Source organism: Megalobrama amblycephala, linkage group LG12 (assembly GCF_018812025.1).
Source record: "Megalobrama amblycephala isolate DHTTF-2021 linkage group LG12, ASM1881202v1, whole genome shotgun sequence".
NCBI classification, from domain to species: domain Eukaryota; kingdom Metazoa; phylum Chordata; class Actinopteri; order Cypriniformes; family Xenocyprididae; genus Megalobrama; species Megalobrama amblycephala.
Genome location: NC_063055.1, coordinates 26,373,286 through 26,392,449, shown reverse-complemented (window position 1 = coordinate 26,392,449; position 19,164 = coordinate 26,373,286). Strand labels below are relative to the sequence as shown.

The 19,164-nt window shown below is 38.8% G+C and overlaps 1 long non-coding RNA gene across 1 annotated transcript; it reads left to right on the top strand.

Annotated features, from left to right (window-relative positions):
- The first annotated feature begins 45 nt into the window (after window positions 1-45).
- On the top strand, window positions 46-14,757 carry LOC125279252. Its single transcript, XR_007187363.1, has 3 exons — window positions 46-213; window positions 347-463; window positions 12,058-14,757. It is a non-coding gene; the product is annotated as an uncharacterized LOC125279252 (long non-coding RNA).
- Window positions 14,758-19,164: the final 4,407 nt, after the last annotated feature.

Sequence of the window (19,164 nt, the reverse complement as noted above, 5' to 3'; positions counted from 1 at the left end):
AGTTTGACTTCATGAAAATCTGCATGTTTATTTTGATGACTCAACGGGGATGCAGCACACATAAGCGAGTGTGTCTGAATCTTTTAGTCACCTATTTAATCCTAATGCTTTAGTCTCTTTCGTTTCCTCAGCACGGCCCCGGAGAAATTACGAGACCCGGTGCCCGTGCAGCCATTTTTTGTTATTGTTTAGAGAAGCGGTTAGCATGCAGAGGTGAGTTCCAAACACAATTTTACATCCACTTATGGAAATCCATTGTTCCTTGAACATTTTCACGTACAAACCAATATATGCTCTCGTAAAAGGTCTGAGACCTCAATTACATCAAAGGCAGTTTGTCCCACAGCATGTCTTCAGCCAGAGAGCCTCGCAGAGCTGTGTCAATGCTACCCCCTTGTGACCGGTTTGGTGCACGAGTGATACCATCCTCCATCAGAAGGAAAGAGAGAAAGAAGAACATACAGTAAGAAGATGAGAATAAGTCGATTTTTTTTTTATTCAGTTTTATATATATACATCCAAAAACAGTAAAGAATATATTGTGAATTCTGCTGCAAATGTTGCCCCATAAATAATTTTAAATCAGCCTATTGTTTAGAAAAAGCAATGACATCTTAACAAAGACACACCAAATGAGAGATAATTGTGTTTAAATAGTGATTTGAAAAGAAAAAGAAAAAAAACAAGGAAAAAGCGATTCACTGTTCTTGTAAAAAAACAAACACAAAAAAACATATATATATATATATATATATATATATATATATATATATAAACAACAACAGAATGGCAGCTTCTCGCACAGATCTCTTTCATTAGGGTGCTGGGACGTCATGCAATGTGCTATGTTGACACACAGACAGGTATCTATGTCAGAAGCACGGGAGTGTGTTCTTTTCGGGCGGCACTTCCACCCGCTGTCCTACTCCACGCGAGTGGAAGGCACGCAGTCTTTCATTGTGAGCAGTTGAAAAGACATAATTAGACACACAGATATAATTCAGCGCCGCCGTGGAAGAGCTCGCTTGTCAAGCCAGGCAGCTGGAGAAGCGCGCCAGCCTTCAGAAGTGCAGCTTGCCGAAGGCCCCCGCTTTTATTCCCTGCAGTTTTGTCTACCTTCAAAGCGCCCATCTCGGATTGAAAACTTAGCAGACTTTTTCCGTATTGTGCCAATTGCGTTGCGGCGCCGGTGAATACGTGATGAGCGCAGCGTGTTTCAACCTGCCGCGTGAGAGACAACTGTAATTGTGGAGTATAAAAAGCGCAATTGATATCGCGTGTAAGAAATGACATATAACGTATATTAATACATTTAACTACGTAGGGAACAAGCTGGAGATCTTCATTTGTTATCCCCACCCTCATATATCAGGCCAAACTTAACATTTAGCACTCACGAACAAAGCGGCCATAATTTACAGTCCCATCCCCACCCTGTGACACGCTGATAGGGGACGTCCAGTCAAGGCCACACCGCTGTTCCTCTCTGACACGCCGGATGGGCCGGTGGCTCAGGATGTGTCAATCACAAGGCGTGCCGCTGCCCAGCGTCTCCCATTGACTTTCTTTCAGCCCCGTCAGCAGGCCCAGACCATTTCATTAAGAGCGTGACCTGCAAGGGCCTCCTGTAATGGACAGCTTGATTTGTGTCGGGCTGGCAGGCCTCAATACGCTGCTGACTTTTATCTACTCAAGTATGTATATTATATGTGCCTGTCACTCTTATGACCTGCCCCAGTTTCCTGTTCCTCCCTCGGATGCGTTTGTACAGTGTTTTGGTCATCTCTTTCTCTGTGATACGATGGGACTGAATTGACATGTTTAAGATTTAAAGTTTGGGAAAGAAGTTAGGAGAAATATGCCTGATAGAGGACTTACGTTGTGTTAAAGAGGGGTCTTTGTTAGTTTACACCGTCCTGGTACTGTTTGCTGCATCATTTGTGCAATAGGTCGACTACTCATAATTAAAAGAATGATTACTCCTAATTAAAGTAATTGAGTACTAATGAAAAATGAAAATTATATCATCATTTACTCACCTTCATGCTGTGGCAAACCTTAATTATTTTCTGTCCTCTGTGGAACACAAAAGGAGAAGTTTATTAGAATATCCTAGCTATTTTGACATACATTGGAAGTGTATGGGGAACAAGAGCTGTTGAGATTAAAAAATATATATGTTTGGATATACTCAACCATGGCACTAGGAATGTGATTTAATATCTCACAACTACTTCTTTGTTTCTCATAATTGTGACATTATATCTTATTATATCTCTCAATTGCAATCATATTACTCCTAATTATACTATACGGTGCTGTTGAATGCTCAAATCTGATTGGTTGACCAACGTGCAATTATTTTCAGGGAAACGAACGGCTAAAGAAGTTTTAGCAGGTCTTGACCGCATTGCAGTTCCACATCACTTCGACACATGTTTTCAGTTATTTCAATAGGTCTATACAGCCTACAACCGCAAAAGAACCAAAACCCACAACGACACCGACCAAGCAAATAAAAATATAGTAAACAACAAGATGAAAACGACAAATTATTGTCATGTTTTTTGCCAGAAAAATACATTTTATTGTGTTCTGAAATCGCATACTCTCTCGCACACTCTCTCTCTCTTTCAAACATACACACGTACCGTATAGTAAGGACACGCACTCACACAGAAACGTGTTGTCTGCGCTGCTCTGACAAATTAATCAGTTAAATAGTTTAGCAACTTAAGATATATGACTCATCAGCGAGGTAATAACTGTGCAGTTCTTGAGATAAACTTATATTTTGTTATTAGTAGAGACACTGCTGTCGTTAGAGATGCATAGATCAGGTAGGCTAGTTCACATATGCTGCTTATTCTCTCACTCTCTCAACTGCGTTAATAACTGTATCAACAGTATTATTCTGCTAACAAGGCTCAAGCCTCCATTACTAGTTCTGAAATGACGTTTTGGAATCAGTAACAGAGGCTTGGGATGAGATGGGTAAGAAATTAGTCCTACACACGAGGCATTTTAAAGACAAAAACCTGACAAATGGCTTGAAATACAACATCGGAACAGTGTCTTGAGGTGTGGTAACCGTAGTATAAGCGAAATAATTGACTCCGGGCCATTGAGTTCTTAGAAAATAATGCACACCCGAGGTGTAACATTACCACCTCAGGTGTGCATTATTTTCTAAGAATTCAACGGCCCGGAGTCAATTATTCCTTACTTGTAATGTTAAATATCTTGCAATGTGCCTTTTTATCTTGTTTTAGAGTGTATCTCATAATTACGATGAAAAATGCAAGAACCAATGATATTAGATGTCACTGATGCACCACATTTGAATATACACAAACAGAAATACAAAGTTCTGTCATGAAACTCTAGATGGCACAGACTCATAAGGGGCCGTTCACACAGAACGCATTTTTCTATTCCAATGCACTACTTTCCCATTGTTTTTCTATGTAAACACGCGCTTGACGGACGTGCATGACCATTGCGCTCGCGTCTCGCGTTTTTAAGACGCCGTGTCAAGTTAAAAGAATTTCAACTTTTACACGCAGCGCCGCTCATTAATGTCAGTTCCAAAACAGTGGACCAATCAGAAGAACTTGAAGGCGGGGCAAGCGTTGCGAGTTGGCATGACAACTGTTTTATATGATGGCAACATGGCGGAGGAGGTGCTCATTATTATCTTATTTTCTTTTTTTCCATGTCAAAGCTTGTATCTGTAAATTCTGCAGTTTGCCTATTTCTATTATTTCCGTTATTTTCGTTATTGCACCATGTCTCAAAGGCGCGTCTCGAGACTCTCGCGTTCTGTGCTGCGTTTTTTTTAAAACCACTCCTGAGCGTTTTTAGACGCAAAGACGCGTTCTGTGTGAACGGCCCTAGTCCTTATCTGCTTGCAATTACATCATTCTCTATAGGGCACATCTGATTGGTTCCCGCTGTATTGGTAGCCAATGAGCTTGCTGCACAACATTCAAATGTTTGCCTGATGTTTGCTGTAGCAGTTTGCAGTGCGCGTTCAGAAACCCTCCACCTTCCCCCGCTCCACCTGTATAGATCTGCTACGGGGTGATTCATGTACTGTATGCTTGTACAGCAGCAGCATGTCTTGCTTGCTCATAGCAGCATGTTGTGTGTAATGGCAGTGGCGAGTTCCATACTTGCTCTGCAGCAGCAGCACCAGCTATAATCAATAGCAGCGTAGCTGATCTATTCAGCCAAGACCACACACATTAAAGGTGCTAAAGAGGATCTTTTCGTGGACTGAGAAACCAAAGACTGTTAGTGAGTTTTTGAAATGAGCGCATGCATAAGAACAACCCCCCTCCTTCACAGCTCATTTCGAGGGAACGCCTCCCAAAACTCGTGCACGAGTATTGGAACATGAGTGTTTGTTTACCACCGGCATTCGCTGTGTCGTGTTAGTGGATTCATTATGTCGGACTCACCGCAGGTAACTCATAATCTGCAGTTGTTACTCCTGTCTCCTGACAAAAACATTGCATGCGGTGCCTGTAGAGTGTGGAAAGTTACTGGAGCGCGCAGCCGCGCTCGTCTCTCACAAGGAACGTAATGGCAGTGATTGACAAGCCAGAGGGCCAATCGTTTACGCGATGATCACGTAAACGATTGGCTGATGTTTTTAAGGCCCTACCTCGTGCACAGATGATGTATATTAATATTATTCCTTTCAGTGCACCTAATAAATAGTCTTTTATCAGTTAGTAAAGACAGTTTCAAGTAATATTGCAAAAATGTATAAAACAAAACATCCTCTGTAGCACCTTTAACATTGTCATATTCATTACCATGCCAAACTCTGACAGAAATTTGATTTAAAGGGTTAATTAACCCAAAAAATGAAATATTCGTCATTAATTACTCACCCTCATGTCGTTCCAAACCCTCAAGACCTTCGTTCATCTTCGGAACACAAATTAAGATATTTTATATGAAATCCGGGAGTTTTTTTTTTTTTTAATCTCCCATAGAAAGCAACGAAATTACCGCATTCAAGGTCCAGAGAAGTAGTAAAGACATTGTTAAAATAGTCAATGTGACTACAGAGTTCAACCTTAATGTTATGAAGTGATGAGAATACTTTTTGTGTGCAAAAACAAAACAAAAATAAAGACTTTATTCAACAATTTCTTCTCTACCCTGTCAGTCTCCTACGCAGTTGATGCAGCGCTTCCGTGTTTACGTCCGAACGCCGGCTCAGTATTGGGCATCTCTGTTCACATGAGCACCCCGACGCATGTGTGTGATGCTGACGCAGGAGCCGGCCAATACAGAGTCAGTGTTCTGACGTAGAACACGGAAGCTCTGCAATGTGTCTTCAACATAAACTGCGTAGGAGAATGACAGGGTAGAGAGGAAATTGTTGAATTAAGTAGTTTTTGCGCACAAAAAAGTATTCTTGTCGCTTCATAAAATTAAGGTTGAAGCACTGTAGTCATGTTGACTGTTTAATGATGTACTTATAATACAATAATTACAATAATGATGACATAATGATAACTATGTCTAAAATGTCTTTCCTACTTTTCTGGTCCTTGAATGTGGTAATTTTGTTGCTTTCTATGGGAGATAAAAAACCTCTTGGATTTCATTCAAAAGTATCTTAATTTGGTCTTATGTGTATGGAACGACATGAGGGTGAGAAATTAATGACAGAAATTTATTTTTTGGGTGAACTAACACTTTAAGGCTGATGGAGAGGTCTGTTTATCACACAAATATTTATAAGTTTAGAAGGTTTGAAGCATAGCGCACAAGTCATTTGGATTACTTTTATGGATATATTTTTTTTGTCATAACAGCCCCAGTCCCCATTCACTTTAATTGTATTGAAAAAAAGCAGTAAGAGCATTCTGCTAAATATCTCCTTTTGAGCTCTATATGATTTGAAACATCATGAGGGTGAGTAAATGATGACAGAATGTTTATTTTTGGTAAACCATTCCTACTTACCGCAATTTACAATACGGGTACCGAGCTCATACGGCAAAGTATTTTGAATACACCAATGGAGTATTTTTTCCCTCTAAATCTCTCTATCTCTCCAGGTCTTACTCTTTGCTTTTAAGAGTATGCACATGTGAATGACCTGCTACTTTTATTTATGGCTGATAATCACCCACCTCTACCCCCTAAGGACACCGCCTGCCTGCAAACATGACCAAAATACATATTTAGATTTATTTGTCAGCAACAGTCCAATAAAACATATCCTCTGCATGCTGCTCTCTGGGCTGGGGTCCCACGAGGAAGTGGCCGAGTGAAAAATGGGGTGCTTTCAAGCGTTAGGCAGAAAGAACGTGAACAATGCTCAAAGCCTGGAGAAGAATAGTGTGCTGCCTAAGTGTTTCTAAGGAAGAGAGGAGAGAAGAAGAAAGGAGAAAGAGAGAGATGTGGATTTTCACAATCCAAAAGCCTCAGGGGGGTTCTCTATGAAGTCCCAGACATGGCGTGACCATTGTTTCCTTTTTTTCACACCGCTCTTACCTGACTCTTTTCCCCACTCGGAGTCTCTCTTTCCACTCCAGGTTGATCTGTGCGAGTTAAACCCCATCTGACATCTGTTTGAGTCGCACATGTGGACAATTTGAGATGAACCGCACAGCCAAACTAAATGAGGTTGAGAGGTCCACATTCTGGTGATCAATAAAAATAAAGTCGCGTAATGAAACAAGTTTGCCTGTGTATGATTTCATAGCTTTTATTATGTGATTATGAAGGAAAGGAGGCTGAGACGAACAGGGATTTGTGCCCTCGTGTGAAATGAAAGCCGGATTGTGTGCAGAATCCCGTTGTGCGCCACCCATGCATTCCTCCGGGTGTTTGCGGCAGAACGACTGTGTATCTAATGTGACCGCAAGCCCACTGAAGAGCCAATAAACCAAGGTCGGACAGCCTGTGCTGGCAGGGAACTCGCAGTGTGACGGCAGCCAGTTTGGTGGCCCTACTCATCCTCCGCACAAATCTCGGCCCTTTTGTTCTTGGTTTCTTTGCTCTTTCTGACTTATAACTAGAGCCAGCTCTGTGTGGAACACTGTCACCCACAAATGTAAAAAAGAATGGCTGGGATCCGATGCTAATGGCACTGAAGCAGCAAGCCCGCAAATCCAGCTGAAGGGTAAATGGGGACACGTCTTTGTTGTTGTTGTTGTTCTTGCAGCTGTTCCTGTTGTTTTCTGTTGTTGTTTGCATTGCGAGGCCTGGGGGTGCCAGCCAACGAGGCAAAAGCCAGACCCGCAAGATTGTTAACAATGTCAGCCTCCATCTCTGAAGGAATCATTATGGAAACCACAGTTTGTTTGTATGTTCACCCTTCCAGCTTTCAGGAGTATAATTGGTGGAGTTAATTAGGTGGTCTGTCGAAGTCTAGGTCACATGCGATCCCAAAAACCTCCATATTCAGGTTCATTCAAGTGTTAGCTTTTAGATCAACAGGTTAGCTGCTATAGTCTTTGACCTGGCACTTTTGTTTTTTGAGGTAATTGTTCCGTATTAGGCAGTCAAAAAAGACACTATTATGAACTTTACATACAAGCAGGTCCTTTACATTCTGTATGGATTAGCAATTTATTGGGACATGAAATATCAAAGTTCATCCTCTCTACCTTTTTGGATAGCTATCATTTTCATATTTTAAAAGTCATATTGTGCTTTATTATTTAGATGAATCTAGTATTCAGCTGATCTCAACATGTCTGCCCTCTTTAGATGACCCACTTTATGTCTACATTATTGTTTGATAGTATAAAAGATTTTAATCATATTTTCTAAAAATCTGTTAATTTCTTTATATGTAAAACATTAATTTTTATTTTCATTTTAAAGGTGCCCTAGATTCAAAAATTGAATTTACCTTGGCATAGTTAAATAACAAGAGTTCAGTACATGGAAATGACATACAGTGAGTTTCAAACTCCATTGTTTCCTCCTCCTTATATAAATCTCATTTGTTTAAAAGACCTCCGAAGAACAGGCGAATTTCAACATAATACCGACTGTTACGTAACAGTCGAGGTGTACGCCTCCAATATTTGCATATGCCAACATTATGAAAGGGATTACACGTCTGGATGTGCACAGCTGAATCATCAGGCTAGGTAAGCAAGCAAGAACAATAGCGAAAAATGGCAAATGGAGCAATAATAACTGACATGATCCATAATAACATGATATTTTTAGTGATATTTGTAAATTGTCTTTCTAAATGTTTCATTAGCATGTTGCTAATGTACTGTTAAATGTGGTTAAAGTTATCATCGTTTCTTACTGTATTCACGGAGACAAGAGCCGTCGCTATTTTCATGTTTAAACACTTGCAGTGTCTGTATAATGCATAAACACAACTTCATTCTTTATAAATCTCTCCAACAGTGTAGCATTTGCCGTTAGCCACGGAGCACTATCAAACTCATTCATAACCAAATGTAAACATCCAAATAAACACTGTACTTACACGATTAGACATGCTGCATTACGAACACTTTGTAAAGATCCATTTTGAGGGTTATATTAGCTGTTTGAACGTTTTTTTTATGTTGTTTAAGGCAAGCGCGAGCTCTTGGGGCGTGGAGCACGAGATTTAAAGGGCCATACACCCTGAATCGGCTCATTTATAATGATGTCCCAAAATAGGCAGTTAAAAAAATGAATAAAAAAAAAATCTATGGGGTATTTTGAGCTGAAACTTCACAGACACATTCAGGGGACACCTTAGACTTATATTACATCTTTTAAAAAAAAGTTCTAGGGCACCTTTAAGCCATAAAAAATAAATAATTTATATATTCATATTATATTTTTAAATATTATTTTTAAATAAAAGTACAATTTAAATAATTATTAAAAAAATACAAAATCATTAATCATACTTTATGCATCTTTAAATGATTTCTCTGCACACAATATAAATCTAAATATTTTGTTTTGATATTGTATACATTTTACTGTTCAGTAAATTGACACGCAATACTGTCTGGAATTTATTTCAAATTTTGCAAACTTTCATCATTTTTTCTTTATTAAACTTTTCTACATCTCTCACATCCAAAATGATCAAGACATAGATTCTTTCTTCACATTGAGAGAGAACTGTATTCAAGGCAGAGGAAGCCATCTTCTCTGTGAACAAAGACATTCTGCCAAGCTGCTGTCACCTGAATCCATACCAGCACCACAGCCTTCTTATTTTCAAGCTAAACAGTTTCACCATCATTACTATCTCCAACCTTAAGTTAAAGCCAAAAACATCCATGCCTCTAGTGTCTCGCCGACTGAAAATATTGGTCACTCTGTCCTGCTATCTGCAATTAGTGCTGATCAAGAGGGATTATAAGCGGTGGCTAACGACAATGTGCAACTCGATGGTCCTGATAGATGGTCAATTGTAATGATCGGGTCAGGACGTTTATTGGATTTAAAGCAGTCGTGATGGGCCCTTCTTAGCCTTGCCTGGATAATTATCACGTTCATGCATGATTTAAGGTGACAGTGAGCAACGTCAAGGACCTTCCCTTTAATTTAATAATTTTGTTATCTATGCATTTATGCAAGACTTAACAAAGGGATGTCTAGGAAAGAATTAAATCAAGCAGATGAAGATTAGTGTAATGGTGTGACGAAGCTAGCCAGTGCACAAGGAAAGTGTTTAGTGATGTCATATGGGTTGAAGAAGAAACCACCATGATATCAAATAAGGGCATATATATATATATATATATATATATATATATATATATATATATATATATATATATATATATATATATATGACCCTGGACCACAAAACCAGTCATAAGGGTCATTTTTTTGAAATTGAGATTTATACATCATCTGAAAACTGCTGCAGAAATAAGCTTTCCATTGATGTATGGTTTATTAAGATAGGACAATATTTGGTTGAGATACAACTATTTGAAAATCTGGAATCTGAGGGTGCCAAAAAAATCAAAATACTGAGAAAATCGCCTTTAAAGTTGTCCAAATGAAGTCCTTAGCAATGTATAAATAATTTTTTGATATATTACCTGTAGGAAATTTACAAAATATCTTCATGGAACATGATCTTTACTTAATATCCTAATGATTTTTGGCATAAAAAAAAAAAACGATAATTTTGACCCATACAATGTATTGTTGGCTATTTCTACAAATATACTCGTGCGACTTATGACTGCTTTTGTGGTCCAGGGTTACACACACACACACACACACACATATATATATATATATATATATATATATATATATATATATATATATATATATATATATATATATATATATATATATATATATATATATATATATATATATATATATATATATAAAATGACAGAACATCATACATATTTTTCACATTTTTATTTTTTGTCATAAAGAAAATAAAAAACATTTTAAACAATATTTTTAAAATCAAATACCCCATATAGATGACATTTGTCTGAATCAAAAAAAAAAAAAACATGTAAACAATCAACAATTAAATTAAAAAAATGAAAGAGGATTTGAAGAAAGAAAATATTATCTTTATGAGTAAAACTTTCATATATAATTTTAAAATGTAATGTAAAAACACATAGATGTGGCTTTTATCTAAATAAAAGAAAAATAGGTAAATCGCCAATTGAACGGAAAAAATGAAAGAGGCATTGAAAAAATTTAATTACACGGCGCAATGTCTAATATGCATTTATGGTATCAGTTTACTTGCTAAAAATCCATCATTTTGCCATAACTTTACTAAAAGCCACTCAGCATTTGTGAAAATCTTTTTCTATGGTCTTGTAGCTTCCTGAAGCTTCACCGAGCAGCTACCAAAAGTCAGATCTCACAAAACCTGTTCAAAAAACTTCTTTATCCCACAAGAAAAGCCATCATTGTTTTGTTTACTTCTCCAGTGTGTTCTAAAAGGTCAGAGTAATATGCTGCACACCCTCAGCAGAATCCAACAGAAACCAACAAACCCAAACAACACCATCCATATTTTAAACAGCTGGCACCGAACAGGGGAAATTTTACACCTCCGTGCCAATTACTTCCCTCTCATAGCTCCTCTCTACTCTCTCAAATGAAAAGCCTCCCTCTTTCATAATGAAGCGGCTGACAGACAGTAAAGAACAACAGTGTTCCTCCAAACATCCAGCTGCTGTACATACATATATATATATATATATATATATATATATATATATATATATATATATATATATATATATATATAGCATTCTCTTGTTCTATTCCTATTTCTCTCATTCATCTTGCATTCAGTCTGGATCTCTAATCCTAATGTATTATTAATCACCTTTAGCTGTGGTGTGGTAAAACTTTCAAAAACTTCCCCTTGGATTTCAGCTAAGTCTTGAGTCTAACTGTCTGTTTGTTTATCCGTTTATTTATGTTTTATAAAGTCAGCACTCTTTTTTTTTTATTCTTTCAGTGAAAGTTGTCAGGGCAGAAGGTACATCACCTCAGTCCTGAGACCAGCAGAAACCAGTCCATTACAGGTCCAGTCCAGTAGACTACTGCTGAGACTGACACTTTTGGACCTGTATAGTTGTAAAAACGTCTGTCTATGTGTCATACAGGCTCTCAGGATTGACACTGAGTGAGTGAGTGGATGCATGGTGTCCTATTGACACCCGATCTGTTAACTTTGATTTTGACAGAGTAGTGAAGCAATGTCGGCTATCATAATAGAGATTTCTCCACCGATGTGAGTGACGGGACACTTGACAGAGGAAGACATTCATCACAAATCAAGAATTTGGAGCCGGAATTGAATATCGAATATCGGAATCTCAGTTAACACAGGGACGCCTTCATTCTGATGTCTCGGGCTTATATGTGAAACCAGGATGAGCACAAAATTGAATGACATAACAAACAGTATCTTTGTCTCTCTCCCTCACCCTCGCTCTCTTTCTCCCCCCACCTCTGTAAAATGATAATCCGAGTCTGTCTGTCTGATAGACTGGAGTATGATTCAGTAAGACAGTGACTGACTGCACATTCAATCTGTTTCAGCATGGGAGCAGTGGCCCATTATCTCAACCATGTGAGACGCCCGCAGCGTGAGAGAGCAGCCCGATCAGCTGGCTCCAGTGGCAGGTTTGCTGGGAAAGTTATCAATAAGCGATTGTCTCTAGTCATTTAGGCTGTCACGTTATGACAGGGCTGAAAATTAAGCTGGCAGATATTAATAATAATGGAAATAACACAATGCCGAGGGGAAGATATTGGGTGAGTTTGGGAAGGGGGTTACGGATAGTGCGAGTGGGTGGATTTATGTGTATGTGTGCGAATGTTTGTGTGTCCATGAGTTTAGATTGCTTTGTTAGCGTTTAAATGGAATGTTAATTGACACACTATTTGTGATTGTTCCTGTCGTGTGTGATAGAGATTATATGCTGCAGTATGTGAAATTAAAATCTATCTGGATTATATAATAAGCCAAAAAAAAGAGAAAAGAAATAAATAACAAAATGCTGGTTTTATGATCTTTAACCTCCATAATAGTTGTACATATATATACTGTATAGTAGTTGTGTATAATGACAAATTTTGTACTTTTGTATCGTAAAAAATGTCTTAATGTTATAGAGTTTGTGATAGTGCTATATCATAAAAAGAACAAAGTTCCTTTTGAGTTTATTGGTGCACATGCATTCACTAAATATTTGTACCTCTGGCAAATGTAGAACCTCTTTTGTAGTCATTTTGTTTTCATTCAACATTTGTTTGTCTCTGTTTTGCTGATAGATTTATTGCTACCAAATGTTACCGCTGTTTGATTCGGTAATAGAATTGCAGTTTGGCAGAGGTATGAGATACAATAAAGTAAAGCTTTCAATGACAAATACCCTGGACTGGTTGCCAGTTTGAGGTAATGGGGTCATTTTCATCCAAGACTTCTGAGGTGGCAATCCTAAACATATGGTAATTAAGCACAGTACAAACACATTTTCTTTCCTCCTTTTATACATTGTTTATTATATACTGTGTTATACATTTAATGTTTAATTGTATATACTGTTGTAAAATGTGCTGTTCATCAAAGAGTCCTGAAAAAAAAAAAAAAGTATTAGTTTCCACAAAGAAAATAAACTTTTACTGTTTTCAACATTGATAATATTAATAAATGTTTCTTGAGCACCAAATCAGCATATTACAATGATTTCTGAAGGAATGTGTGTCACGTGTATGTTCAGTTTAGTTCATTTTCATTCATGTGTACATTAGTTCTCATTAGTTGTTATGGTGTCTCATTAGTTAATTTCTGTCCAACCGTACCTGTTCCTCAGTTGCTACAGTATGTGTATTTATACTCCCTGTTCTGTTCAGTCCATGTCATTTATTGTTTGTGTGAACAATGTCTTACTCTTGTGTATTTGCTATTGGATTAAAGACTTTTGTTGTTATCACCATCTCCTTCATCATGCACTTTCCTAGCTACCCTGAACTGCTAGAAAATAACCGACCACTCATGAATGAGTAAAGAAAACAAACCATGGACTCACCAGCGTTACGTCTCCTCCTCCCCAAGAACCGGAAGTTTTTGGTATTTGGCCTGGATGCTCCGAAATGGAAGCCTCTCCCTCACAGCCAGCGAGCCCGAGGCACCCACGAAGCTCATCCAGGAACCAGAGCCGAATAACACCAAAGCCCCGGAGTCGACGCATGTGGGTCAATCCGTCTCAGAGCCAGGAGTGGACCTAGACCTGATAGATCTGTGGTCTGCAGATCCAGTTCCCACCCAATTCCCTACCCTCGGTCCCGTCAGGAAATGATCTTCATCTGCTTTTATCCCTGCCTGACTTCCTGGTCCCATCTCCATTGCTGGTCACGGCCATGCCACTGGGTCCGTCGGCACCTCTGGTGTTGTCCAGCTCCTTGGCTCTGCTCCTGCCGGTTTCTCTGTGCAGCTCATCTTCCTTGCCTCGGGCTTTCCCTCTACCAGCTTGGCATAGGCCTCCAGGCCCATGTCTCCACCCCTGTCGCCATCGCCTCGGCCCACCGCTCCCTGGTCGCCTTCACGGCCCGTCTGCCTTGAGACTCTGCTGGGCTCCCTCGTCACTCCAGGTCGGCCTCCGGTGGTCGAAGCCCAGCTTCCGCCACGGAGTTCGGGGATTCCGGCTGTGCCTACAACCTGCACCCCTACGGCATCATCGGGCTCCGACCTCCCCGTCGTCTTCGCTCGCCCCATCATCACCCCGGTCATCCAAGTCCCCATAACCGCCTCAGTCCCGCGAGCCAGCAGCTCAGCCCCAGGCTTCCAGGACTTCAATATCACCCAGGTCCGTCAGCCTCTCCGCTCCGCCGGTTCCGTCTTCACCGATCGTTCCCAGTGTTCCGTCCGTCCCCTCAGTTAGGACTCCGCCCTGGATCCTCTCACCATCAGCGCCACCATGGTGCCTGTGGCCACCTATGCCAGGCTTCTGTCCATCACCAACTCCACGCCCTCCAGCTTCCACCCTCTTTTCTCCTCCTAAACTTTTTCTGTGAAAGTGCAAAATCTGGAGGAGGGGCTTATGTCACGTGTATGTTCAGTTTAGTTCATTTTCGGTCATGTCTACATTAGTTTTCATTAGTTGCTATATGGTGTTTCATTAGTTAATCTCTGTCCAGCTGTGCCTGTTTAGTGTTCTCAGTTGCTATGTGTATTTATACTCCCTGTTCTGTTCAGTCCGTGTCGGTTATTGTTTGTATGAACAATGTCTTACTCTTCTGTATTTGCTATTGGATTAAAGACTTTTGTTGTTATCATCATCTCCTTTTGTCATGCACTTTCCTATCCACCCTGAACTGTTACAATGTGACACTGAAGACTGGAGGAAATTTAATTTATTATATACATTTATTTACATGAATAAATTACTGTTTGCTGTAAAACCAAATGCTAAATGTTAAACATTGCTCAACTTTATCTTCCACATGCTAACTGCTGTAGTTACTGACCTTCTGAGAGAAACAGGTGCACTCCAAAAATGCTAGAAGTTCAAATAAAAGTTGAATGCTGTGAACTGCTGACTGTAGAGCTGCTCTGTGATGAAGTATTACAGGTGATAGCAGTAAGACCAGTAGTTGAAGGTAACTAGCGCTGGAGCAGATGGTTGGGGTTCATGTCTGGTTTATGAGGAAGTCAGCGTTTTCCACATCTCTCCACTCCAGCAGGGTCTGTGTCACAGTAGCGAGCAAGACCCCCTCTCATAAGTCACAGTACCAGGGGAATCGTCCCCCTGTGATATTAATGGCTGCCCTTGTGGCACAGGGCGAAAGAGTACGGGGGACACTGGAGGGATTTAAGGGCAACATTGCAGTTTTCAGACTCAACGTTATACATAATTTAAGCATCGAAGCACAGATGTGTAAAGTATTTATAGGGCGTTTACACTTCCTGCATCTTGATTGCATACACACATTCCATTTACACTCGGTCACTGTTCAATTCTGTGATGATGCTAATGCTGATGCTAATGTTTAGGGGAGAAAAGTTTATACAAACAGCCACATACATTTTTACTTGGCCGAGTTATGTCTTGCATGTGTTTCAAATCACTTCCTGAAGTTTGAGTTATCAGATTCTCGGATTTATTTTAAAAATCTGTACTTGCAGATAATATAATATTAATGCAATAAAAGGAAACAATGTTTCTGTTATGACAACTCTCAGAGTGTTTGGCATAGTAATGGATATACAATGTTGATATGTTTGGTCTTGGTGGAATAGATCTGCATACATACATAGCATACATGAATTACCCGTAGCAGATCTATACAGGTGGAGCTGGGGAAGATCATTTACATTTACATTTATTCATTTGGCAGACGCTTTTATCCAAAGCGACTTACAAGTGAGGAATACAACAAGCGAGTCGTCATGACGAGGCAAATAGTCAAGAAGTGCTCATAATACAAGTTATAGGCAGTGCTCAGATTATCCTAAAATACAATAGAGAGGGATTAGAGGAAGTGAAAGGATAGGAGTAAGAAGTTTTTTTTTTTTTTTTTTTTTTTTTTTTTTTTTTTTTAAGATGAGGTTAAGTGCACACGAAAGAGATGGGTTTTCAGCTGTCTTTTGAATATTGCCAGGGATTCCGCATTCCGGATGGAGGCAGGAAGATCGTTCCACCAGCAAGGAACAGTGAACGAGAACGTTCTGGAAAGTGATTTTGTGCCTCTCTGTGATGGTACCACAAGCCTTCGCTCCTTTAATGAGCGCAGGTTTCTGGTAGGAGTGTAGACTCGTAAGAGTGAGTGGAAGTAGGAGGGTGCTGAGCCTGTGGCAGATCTGTAAGCAAGCGTCAACGCCTTGAATTTGATACGAGCAGCAAGTGGTAGCCAGTGAAGAGAGATGAAGAGAGGCGTGACGTGGGCTCTTTTGGGCTCGTTGAAGACGAGACGTGCTGCAGCGTTCTGAATCATTTGTAGAGGCTTGATTGTGCATGATGGCAGTCCAGCCAGAAGAGCATTGCAGTAATCAAGCCTAGAAATGACCAGGGCCTGGACCAGAAGTTGTGTTGCATGTTCTGTTAGAAAGGGCCTGATTTTCCTGATGTTGTATAGTGCAAATCTGCATGACCGAGCTGTCTTTGCAATGAAAATGGAGGGTTTCTGAAATGCTGACCAAGTGTTTGATGGCTACTGATACAGCAGGAACCAATCAGCTGTCCCCTATAGAGAATGATGTGATTGCAAGCAGATTTGTCGACCTATTAGTCTGCACCATCTAGAGTTTCATGACAAAACTTTGTATTTACACTTTGTAATAATATCAAATTATACTTTAATATCAGTTTTTACTTTAAAGTACTTTTTAATTCATTGTTTTTATATTTTTTTCATTCTTTAAAGTACACTTTTTTTGATGTGTTGACTAAGTACTTGATTAATTTTAAGTGTAGTGTTATTTGATGTTACATATTTATATATTTAAAATGATTTATATATTTAAAATTGTAATTCATCATTACAAATGTGTAACTGCAAATATATTTGAACATACAGGTTTCGATAAAAATTACATTAAGTCCCACATAAGTGGGTCAAAAAAAGTTCTTTTAAATTCAGCTATACATTTAATATGAATTTAATACATTTTCCTTTAATTGTAAATAACATGAAATTAAGTGTCCTAAAAATTACATTCAGTTTACACTTAACTTCTTTTAAAGTACATTATTTCCATAATAATTACTTAATAGTGTGCTAAAGTGCACTTCTTTTTCACAAAGTTTGCTCTCTATCTTTAAGGAAATTTGGTATTTTCATGGATTTGCATCTGTAAAAATTTGGTGATATTCACTTTCCCATTCATCTCTGATGTCACTTATGATTGACACCTGAACATGCCACATTTTCAAATCAATAATATTAGTTTACAATATGCCAGCAACACAAAGCTATTAAACATCCACCTCTACATGCTCCGGTATCTTGATAGATGAGAATTATTGATTTTCAGTGTTCGCTAAAAATAACTGTCTATTTTCATAAGCGAGGAGCCTGAGTGTATGAGGCTCAGGAGACCAGAAAAACACAAATATTTAAAAGTGCGCTCCATTTAAATGCTGATTTACAATTGGGATCAACTACAGCTATGATTCTATAGACCCACAATGCCTGACAAGCTATTTGACAGCTGACGCCACTCAGATAAGCCCTTACACAGGCTTGAACAGGAAGTGACACGAGTGGGAACACAGTGACAGACGCTTACTGGAGAGTAATAAACTGGCAAAATAATTCCGCATTGGACACACTTACCCAAGCAGAAAGAGTCTGAAAGGCAAGACAACATCTTGTGTCATCCATCTTCCTTAAACAGTGAAGCTGCGACAAAGTGGGAAGGAGAAATTATGATAAATGAAAAGATATATTTAGTCAATACCTGGAATTCTCCTTCGTCAACCCCCTCTGGTTTTTGTTCTAACAAGGGTCTGCTTGGAATGAAAGCAAATGAGAGGAGGTAAAGTGCCTGTGGTCACACGCTCGCACACACACATATGCGCACACACTGTACATGCTCGACATACACATGGCTAAATATACAGAATTAAGTTCTGAGTCGTCATGGCTGAAAAAAGTACTGAATTAAATTATAATCGGTTTCATAATTGAGAACCATATTGCTCTAGTGATAAAAATGAGCATGAGACAGGTCAACATCGCTTTCTCCATCACAGAGACAGACCAGAGGGGCCTGCAATGTCATTTACATCTCTTTTCTTTCTTTCTTTCTTTCTTTCTTTCTTTCTTTCTTTCTTTCTTTACGCTCACAAATGCCAAAGGCAGTCTGCTCCTTACCAAAACACAGGCATCATTTATTTTACTGCCTCATTTGAATATGATGAATGCTACAGTCGTTTGTGTTTTCACAATAAGCAAATAATTGTGAATGAGTCGATTCAGGTCCAATGAATCATTCTCCTCACTGCCTCTTCTTGCCAGACATTATAGTTCATGAGGACTTTAAAAATGACAAGTGGCAAATTCGGATATTTGTCCTTAATCTGAGCAATTAGCAAACTGAGCGATAAGAAGGCAATTAGAAAAGACAATTGTTTAGAGTATAATTGACCATTTGTCAATGTAGCACTTTTTTTTTTTCTTTTCTTTTTTTTTGCTACAGTACACCTCTAAATTAAGTTCGCATTTTGACAGAATGTGACTTTTATTTGTATATAGAGAACTGTGGACATTTTACATATGAAGCAACACTTAAACAGACACGCACTATATATATATATACAGCCTGAAATCAATTTTCAAAAAAAAAAATCTGCTTTATTTACAAACTGAAAATGAAAGAATTTTCATTTAATGAAAGAAAAAGCAACAGTTCTGAAAATTAATTAAAAAATAAAAAACTAGAATAACAGGTTTGGAAAAGTAATCAGTCCCCTGAATCAATCCACCTTTTGCTTTAACATTCCTATAACGTTATTCTAACATTCCCTGAACGTTAACGTTCTCCTAATGTTATTTATAACTTTCCCAGAACATTCCCCTCACCTCTTTACTCCGATATCATTACCCGCTGTACGTCCGTAATCATCCAGCACACCTGCGACCCAGTATAGTATAAGCAGTATGGAAAATGGATGTATGGAGGCCTATATTTAGTATTATACA